The following is a 9,686-nucleotide window of genomic DNA, read 5'->3' as shown; positions in this document are numbered from 1 at the left end:
GTGATCCTGCATAGGGTTTCAGAGGAGCAGCTGGTGGGTTTAAACTACCAATCTTGTGGTTTGCACTCCATATATATTTATACACTTACTTGTAATCTTTGCTTTTTGAGAGTCATATAATTTCAACAGCATCTGTGAGTCTCCAACCACAAATGGCCATTGTGGCATTCAGGTAAAAATAGATTGGTAGTTAGAGTGGAAAGCTTTTAAGTGTTATTTATTATTGTTATATTATTTTTAACATATCAGCCATTTAGTAAGGCTCTTTGAAAGTAATCTAGAACATCAGTTTGTAAGGACAAATTCCATTTGTAAAAGCAAGCACATCACACAGGTAGCCTTGGTGCTAGGGAATGGCTTTGATTTTTGACGTACTTTGTGAATCCACAGCTTTTTGATCCGCTTGCACTGCTCTACAATCTTGTATTTCTCTTCCTCATTGTCAAAGAGCTATCTGGGCAACTGCAGCTTCTTTTTTCTTGAAGTAAGCATCTGTGAGATGTTTCGGAAGCTTCACACCACTGAAACCAATTTTGGTGGAGATGGTGATGACAAGTTTCAGGTTGAGGGACAGTGGTCCGGTCACAAGAAGCAAGCCACTGGCCAGTTGCTTCAGGAAAACCACTTTCTTCTCTTGATGGCTCCAAGTGAGGATGACCAGAATGGTTCCAAGAGTGATGCTGGACCCCAGTCTTCTGACATGCTGACTGAAGGGGTTTTTCTGTAGCTCAACAGCTTCCATGGCATATCGCCTGTAGGGTAATACATAGGCATTTTGCATAGTTTGACCACTCGGGTACCACTATTCTTGTCATCACCAACTCGCTTTATGGCAATAGCAAGAGCCTTATTTTCATCCATGGATTTAGCAGCGGATTACTTCCTCTTGTACATGGCCTTTTTGGAATATGTGGCTCATTGGGAATAAGTCCCAATTCTTCTGATTAAGACAGGATTTCAGGTACAGTAGGATTTCCCCTTCCTGAGTTTTTTTGCCTTCGAGGTTAACCTTTTTAGATTTACTTTCTTGACTTCAGGCTTCTCCTTGGTAGCTGGCTTGTTAGTCTTTTCACCCACCATCTTATCTTGCAAGATGGGAAAGAGAACTAAGTGCCATTTATTAAATGGAAAATTTAAGGGGCATATCTGCAATGGATGAATAAGCTTCTGGTTACAACTTTGCTATAACTATTGTAGCAATGGCAACAGGGATGATTTATATTAAAACAATGTTACAAATTGATTTAGGGAAGTTCTAATGGGAGAGCCTTATTGGTCAAATATCCTCAATTGCAGAGTTCTCTTTGCATTACTTTGAAATCTACAGACTAAGAGCCTTGAGAAAGGGAAGTGGCATTTATAAGCTAGAGGGGTTCCTGGTGACACAAAAGTTAGCATTAAACTACTAACTGAAAGGTTGATGGTTCAAACTCACCCAGCTGTTACATGGGGAAAATATCTGTGACATATATATAGAAAATTTATGTTAGCAAATCTGGAATTACCACCATTAATTCTATCAAGCACTAACCCATTCACAAAACCAGCATCTACTAGATCATTTTAATTTCCTAAAATTAAAAATTTTTGTTGTTGTTGCTAAGTGCCATTGAGTTCTATCTGACTCATAGCAACCTTATAGGGTTTCCAAGGAGCAGTTGGTGGATTTGAACCTCCAACATTGTGGTTAACAGTTTGTATATAATTCAGCCTTAGTTGTAGACCTTCTACGTGTCAGGAACCCTGTTATCTATATGCCACAGATAACTTTACATACCTAATTTTCATAGCAGGCCTGTTATTATTTTAGTTTTACAACTAAAGCTGCTGAAATTAAATGACTCCCATAAGTGAATAGTGGATCTAGTTTAGTTGTTTGAATGTAGAATCCGTGTTGTTAACCAATACACTGTCCACTGTCTGTCTCGAGTGTTTGAATTGGTTATATCTCAGAACAAGTCCTTTTCACCTTAGGACTTGTAAAAGATAAGAACCACTGAAGTTAAAAATACAACTACTGTGCACTAATAAAAGTTACTACATATATGTAAAATAATTTTTATATATACCCAGTAATTCATTGGTTCAAACATCAAATCTCATAGCTGCCAAGGTGAAACAATTGACACAAGATTAATATCATACAGTGGTTTTAATTTTTACCCATTGCATATCTCAATGTAAAACAAAACACTAAATAAATTATATGGATTTAGAAAATCAAACATTTGTAACAGCATTAAAGTCAGTGAAATAGATATGCATATAAATGTCCCAGGTTATCATCCCTGCTGTTACTGTTTGTAATAGTTCATAAGTTTTCCCAAATTATTATTGATTTCTCTAAAGCTTCAAAATGATTAGCTGATAAATATTTAAAGAAAAATATACTTAGGCACCAGAAAAATAAAGCAATCTAGTAATTTTCCATCAGATAATATTTTCCAAAGCTTTATTTGCTCTCAGATAATACAGTATGTTTTGGATTTTAAATTTCAGACTTGGCATGCCTGCACCGCAATGAGAAACACATTCTTTTGCATGAAAAAGCTTTGTTAGCAGAGTGAATAAAAACTATATAATGAAAAATTATATTCTACCTCAGATAGAATCTGGGTTATGCTGAGCCCTTTGCGTGGAGTGGTTTGAAGAGGACCAAAACAACCTACAATTTACAACAAAAAGCTCTTTGTCACTTATTTGCCTTAGTGCCAAGATTCTTGCTATTGGTCACTCGTCTGGACTGGATAAAAAACAGTTGTCAAACTACACTGCTGCCTTTGAGGAAATTCATAGCTGTCAATAGCTAATACCTCAGAGATGTTTAAACTATCATACTAGTCCATGTGAAAGTGAGACTCAGAATGTATAAATATTGGTGGATAGAAGTGAAGTTTGGAGGCATTTGTTGTTGTTGTTAAGTGCCATGGAGTTGGTTCTGACTCTTAGCAACCCTATGTAAAGTTTCCAAGGAGTGGCTGGTGGGTTTGAACCAGTGACCTTGCAGTTCAGTACATTATCCTGCAGCACCACACCAGGACTCCATGTTATTGTTACTGTTAAGTACCATGGAGTCGGTTCCGACTCATAGTAATCCTGCACAGGGTTTCCGAGGCTATAAATCTTTACAGGAGCAGAACACCTCATCTTTCTTCCATGGAACCGCTGGTAGTTTCTAACTGCCGACCTTCAGGTTAGCAGCCCAATTCGTAACCACTACAACTCCATAGACTATCAACAAACAGAAGTAAGTGCCACTCAGGAGCTGGAAAAGCTTTAAAGAAAGCTCCACCAATGAATTGCTCATTTTACCTTTGCCTGCATTTGTGATATTATATCTTGTCCCTTTACACTCTGATGCAATACACTTAGTAATTAATATTTAGTTAGAGTGCTAGGAAAACATGCTCCTTGGAGTAGGATCTATAATATTAAAGACAAACAAAAGCTAGTTTCAATATTAAATTTCAAAGGTTTAAATCTTCAAAAGATTTGTGTTGCTGTTGTTAAGCGCCATCGAGTCAATTCTGATTCATGGTGACCCTGTATAGGATTTCCAAGTAGTTGTTCGTGGGTTTGAACCATCAATCTTCCAGTTAGCAGTCCGCTGTTTATTCTACAAGACCACGTCAGGACTCGTCAAGATATTTAAACTTCAAAAAATATTAAAATGAAGCGTAAGACTATGGGGATTAGAAGTTCCAACAAGAGATAAACTTTACCAGTTGCTAACACATGGACTGCCAAAAGAACCAATAGATCTGTTTTGGAAGAAGTGCAGCCAGAGTGCTCCTTGGAGGCCAAGCTGGCTAAACTTTGTCTCTCATACTTTGGACATATCGTCAGGAGGGAACAGTATCTGGAGAAAGATATCATGCTTGGTAAGATGGAGTGTCGGAGAAAAAGAGGAAGACCCCCAATGAGATGGATCGGCCAGGTGGTATCATTGATGGACTCAAGTGTGGCAGCAATAGTGAGGTTGGCCCAAGATTGGACATTGTTTTGTTCTGCTGTGCATGGGGTCGCTATGAGTCGGTTCTGACTCGATGGCACCTGACAACAACGACAACAATACAACTCTAATAGAAATACCAAGATTTGACCCTTTTTATGCTTGTTCAGGAGTACTAGTATGGCACTGTAGGATAAGCACTCAATCTCAAGGTCGGTTTGCACTGCAAGGTTGATGGTTCAAAGTTACTCACTGCTCCTTGGAAACCCTATACATGGCATTATGAGTTGAAACCAACTTGATGGCATGTAACAACAATTTTTGTTCAAATGTATGAAAGAAATTTAACTAGGCTGCTCAATAATTCTTTTAAAAAATTCAAATAGATTTTCCCTTTAAAATATTTAGCCAAATTAATAAAATGCAAATGAAATAAAGTGATTACTACATTAGAAAATCTTCTGCAAAAGACCTCTTTACATTGCTAAAAAGCAAAGATAACACTTTGAAAACTAAGATGTACCTGACTTAAGCCAGGATCTTTTCAATTGCCTCAAATGTATATGAGAGTTAGACTATGAATAAGGAAAACTGGAGAAGAATAGATGTATTTGCATTATGGTGTTGGTGAAGAATACTGAAAGAACCATGAATTGCCAGAAGAACAAATAAATCTGTGTTGGAAGAAGTACAGCCAGAATGTTCCTTAGAAGAAAGGCTGGTGAGACTTCATCTCTTGTATTTCGGACAAGTTGTTAGAAAGGACCACTCTCTAGAAAAGACTATCATGCTTGATAAGGTGGAGGATCAGTGAAAAAGAGGAAGACACTCATTGGCACAGTGGCATCAACAATAGGCTGAAACGTAGCAATTGTGAAGCTGGTACAGTACTGGGCGTTGTTTTGCTCCATTGTGCATAAAGTCGTTTTGAGTCAGAATTTGCTCAATGGAACCTATCAATAACAATAACAACAACAATAAGATGTTTAGCTGAGGATGCTTCCAAACAAATGGTGGAAAATGCAAGAAACCATATCTAATAATAATAATATCTATTCCTAAACTTCATATTCCATTATTAGAAATGTACAAGTCAGAGTTGTATACAACGTTGATATAAGGCACCAGAACATATTTTATATTTTGCTCCTAGGAGTTACCTAAATGATAATGCCCTTCTGCAGTGGATTGAGAAGAATGCAGATACCCTGTAAAACTACATCACAAAGAAAATGGACATCAGTACAGATATGGCAAAAATAAAATAGTATCACCATTACTGCAGGTAAAGGTCCCCAGACCTGAGCAGTCAAGATGTGTGACTTCACTGAAGACCAGACAGCAGAGTTGAAGGAGACCTTCCAGCTGTTTTACAGAACAGGTGATTGCAAGATCCTGTACAGTCAGTGTGGGGACATGATGAGGGCCTTGGGCCAGAACCTCACCAATGCTGAGGTGCTCAACTTCCTGGGGAAGCCCAAGAGTGATGAGATGAATGTGAAGGTGCTGGATTTTGAGCATTTCCTGCCCATGCTGCAGACTGTGGCTAAGAACAAGGACCAGGGCACCTATGAGGACTATGTTGAAGGACTTCGGGTGTTTGACAAGGAAGGGGATGGCACTGTCATGGGCGCTGAAATCCGGCATGTCCTTGACACACTGGGTGAGAAGATGACAGAGGAAGAACTAGAGATGTTGGTGACTGGGCACGAGGAGAACAATGGTTTTATTAACAATGAAGAGCTTGTCTGGATGGTCCTGAATGGCTGAGGGCAGCCTTTCCTGGGTCCCCAGAGTCCTGTGCCTTTCCTGTGTGAGACTGTTATCTAGCCCTGAAGGCCTCCTTGGCTGTCACAGCACCTTTCCCAGATTCTCTCTCTTGGATAATGCTTGCAAGCAGCATCCACCAAATAAACTTGTTGTTTGTGCTCAAAAAAATTAAATAAATAAAATAGTATCAGATACTACTATATCATCACTGCCAGGTAAAAGAACAAAAAGTGCTTAGCAGATAACTGAAGACTCTGAAATACATTTTAAAAATGTTTAAAAGTTGTCATCAGTTCTGACTCACGGTGATTCCGTAAGTGTCAGAGTTGAACTGTGCTTTATAGGTTGGTTAACGCCTTTTGGTTAGCAGCTGAGCACATTAACTGTTAGTGAGCTATCTTTTCTAAGAATAGAAAACTTGAGCCTACATTTTAATACAGCTTAAAAGTCTCTAACATAAATGTTATAAATGCATAATATGAGTACTATGAGGAAAACTAGTGTAATTGCTTATAATGTTCTCATTTATTAATGAGACCATTAGAAAAATAAATACTTCACTAGTTTAAGTATTTACAGACACTAATTTACTCAAGATGCTGATGACCTATGTACTATTTTCCAAGATGACATACATTTCCACTCACATCTTTGCAAAAGGATAACAAAAATTGTATGTCAAAGAATTTAGACCTGTCAGGGACTTTGAAATAATTGAATCCATTTTTTCTTAAATTGCAGGGCCTAAAACCTATAATACACCTGCTGCTGTTGTTGTTGTTAAGTGCCATCAAATCAGTTCTGACTCATAGCAATCATGTATAGGGTTTCCAAGGAGTGGCTGGTGAGCTTGAACCACCGGACTTGCAGTTCAAACTGACTTTGCAGTCCAATGCATTAACTGGCAGTGCCATACCAGTACTCTGCAATGCACTTACAGGCCATTAAATAACACTTCATAGCTGTCAAAGGGAATAATGTGTCTGTGTCCTCTTCTGTTCTCCCCTTTTTGATTGATGTTGTTGTTGTTGACTTGTGCGGTGGAGTCACTTCCGACTCTTAGCGGCTCTGTACAGGGTTTCCGAGGCTGTAAATCTTTACGGAAGCAGAAAGTCTCATCTTTCTCCCGAGGAACAGCTGGTAGTTTCGAACTGCTGACCATGAGATGAGCAGCCCGATTCGTAACACTACCAGAGCTCCTTCCCCTTTTTGATTAGTTCAAGGTAAATAGCATCACTAGATAGTCTTTTTCATTTTTTTAAAGGAGAGATTAGTCTCAAGTTTTGAGGCTTACTTAGGCAATGGTACCTAGAATTGATTTAATGCATTTCTCTTATTATTACTTGTGATTTCTATTTATAGTAATTATTGTGCCTTTTCTATGTATAAGTGATATGAGTTTCTTTCTAGATAAGTTTATTTTGGAAAAATAAAGCATTTTAAAATTATTAAGTAGCAATTTACTTTAAAATATTTTAGTCTAAATTATAGAATATGTATTTAGAATGAGGTGGGGTTTCTCTTTTAATTTGTGCTCCAGAAGTGGTTAATTGCTACTTGTGACCTTAATCAGGACTCTGTTCCTTCAGACAAAGTGACTTAAATCTTAAAATGTTCATTATCAAATAAATGCTAAAGACATTGTTAACCAATGAAAGGTATGTTAGAAATCATCTTTACTGTCTTAAATGAATGTTACTCAAGATAGGTTAAGGAGTCCTGGTGTGGTACTGTGGGTTAATATGCTGAACAGCAAGATTAGTTTGAACCACAAGGTCAGAGGTTCATGCTTACCAGACAGGGTTGCTATGAGTCAGAGCCAACTTGATGGCACTTAACAACAGCAACAAGACAGGTTATGGGTTTATAATGCTAACAAGCCCTCAACCCTTCCATATGTACTCCAAAGCCATAGTGCAGCACTCGAGATTCAAAGTTGTTATGATTCTGCTACTTCCATTGCTTAGAGAACTCTGCCAACTATTCCTATTACAAGTTATCATAACATCACTATGGGCCCTACGCTTTTTTTGTGGGAAAAGGGAGCGGTCCTGGGCTCTAGCTATATTGTTGGGACCCGCTGTTTTCACCAAGTCCTCTGCTTGCTCAAGTAGCATACCAGAGTTGGGGCTGTTGGAGCTGTGCTAAGACGTGTTCATCACCTCCCACCTTTGGGTGTCCCTGCAGGTACATCCAGACCAGGTAGGAGAGGACGACAAGGAGGATGCCACCAGCGGTTTCCAGATCCTCGGGAAAGCCTACTCGGTTTTAAGTGACTAAGAGCTGAGGGTGGTGTATGATGAGCAGGGCGTCGTGGACTAGGACTCCTCTGAGCTCACACAGGAATGAGACTGGGAGACGTATTGGAGGTTACTCTTTCAAAAGATATCTTTAGAAGGCATTCAAGCTATTGAAAAGACATACAAAGGTTCAGCACAAGAGTTGGATGATATCAAACAGGCCTACCTGGATTTCAAGGGTGGCATGGATCAGATCGTGGAATCTGTGTTGTGTGTGCAGTACACAGAGGAACCCAGAATAAGGAATGCCATTCAACAAGCCATTGACGCTGGAGAGGTCCCATCCTATAAAATCTTTGTCAAAGATTCGAAGCAAAAGATGAATGCAAGGAAAAGTAAGGCTCAGGAGGAGGCTAAAGAAGCAGAAATCAGCAGAAGGGGTTAGGGCTTGATGAAGGAATGGATAACTTGAAAGAGGCCATTCAGAGCAGACAAAAGGATCAGCAAAAGGAAATGGACAGTTTTCTGGCTCAGGTGGAAGCGAAGTACTGCAAGCCTTTTAAAGGAGGAGGGGAAAAAGCATATCTCAAGAAAGAAAAGAAATAATGGATATTTTCTCTTCAAATGTTCATAGGATCTAATTGGTACCTGTAGAAACCAGAGAAAATTTGTCTTTCCAGCCTAAATTGATTAGCTCAATTATGTAAACCAAGCAGAAAACTCTCAACCTGATCTTAGTATTTTTTTTTAATTCACCTGATATTCCGTGAGATCCTCATATAAAGGAATTCAGTGGTGGATGGTGATTTAAGGGGCAGGGGCTAATGGTATATTTCCTGACAGCACTTGCTTTCCTTGAACTTCTGTAAATGGAACTTGAGCTTAAATGTGGTTCTGTCCATACTGCTGTTAGCAATTGTCATTTTGTCACAAAAGTGAGCTGCAGATGATGTATGATGTACATGTTTGTTAGATCAGGTTCTCTAGTTAGGAGAATTCCTTCAGACTCTTGATAATCACTGCCGTCCAAATCCCTGCCAGTTTGTTTTATAATGGTCTTGCTCTCCTTTTTGTTTTTTTTCCAACCAGGTTCTATACTGTATAGTTAAGTATGGGAGAAATGGGTGTTCAAATTCAAGTATTTTTGTAAGACTTGTGTATGATTAAATAAGCAAGTGAAAATGACTTATGTCTGGGAGCCTTTAAAATTATCCCAGTGATCTAAGCAAAACATGAATGGTGTTTAGGTTAGAGGAGAGGGAAGAAAAGTACTTCTATTCAGCAATGTAATAAACACCTCAGTTTTGTAGCATAAAGAGACATGAGTTGTAGCCCTGTCTCTAACTGCTGAATGTCTGTGGGCAGGTCACTGAGCTTGTCCAACTAGTCCCCTCATTTATTAAAGGGCTGAGAGAATTAGGATAAATGATTTCCTAGAGGCCTTAACTCTTAAACTTTGACAAGCAATTCATTTTGTTTCAGCAGTTAGTTTGTTGTAATGCACTCATAGAATTGGTCTGTGAGAACAATACAGATTTTCACTTACATTTGAGTCAATACGGATTCATCAGAACACATAAAGTTTTTTTTTTAAGGAACTGTCCCAACTTAAAATCTCCATCTTGTAGACTAATCTAGTCAATACTACATGCATAAAAACGAGGCTTCTCTTAGCACCAAACTTTAGATACCATAATTTGAGGTACACATGACAATTTTCAGTT

General features: G+C 38.6%; 3 pseudogenes; 2 read left to right on the top strand and 1 right to left on the bottom strand.

Annotated features, from left to right (window-relative positions):
- Positions 1-277: 277 nt before the first annotated feature.
- On the bottom strand, positions 278-1,080 carry LOC102837387 (annotated as a pseudogene).
- Positions 1,081-5,266: 4,186 nt separating this feature from the next.
- LOC102837765 lies at positions 5,267-5,722 on the top strand (annotated as a pseudogene).
- Positions 5,723-7,373: 1,651 nt separating this feature from the next.
- Positions 7,374-8,568, top strand: LOC102839783 (annotated as a pseudogene).
- The last annotated feature ends 1,118 nt before the right edge of the window (positions 8,569-9,686 follow it).

Source organism: Chrysochloris asiatica, unplaced genomic scaffold, assembly GCF_000296735.1.
Source record: "Chrysochloris asiatica unplaced genomic scaffold, ChrAsi1.0 scaffold00019, whole genome shotgun sequence".
Classification (NCBI taxonomy): domain Eukaryota; kingdom Metazoa; phylum Chordata; class Mammalia; order Afrosoricida; family Chrysochloridae; genus Chrysochloris; species Chrysochloris asiatica.
The sequence above is the reverse complement of the archived record's forward strand: the minus strand, read 5'-3'. Positions and strand labels throughout refer to the sequence as shown.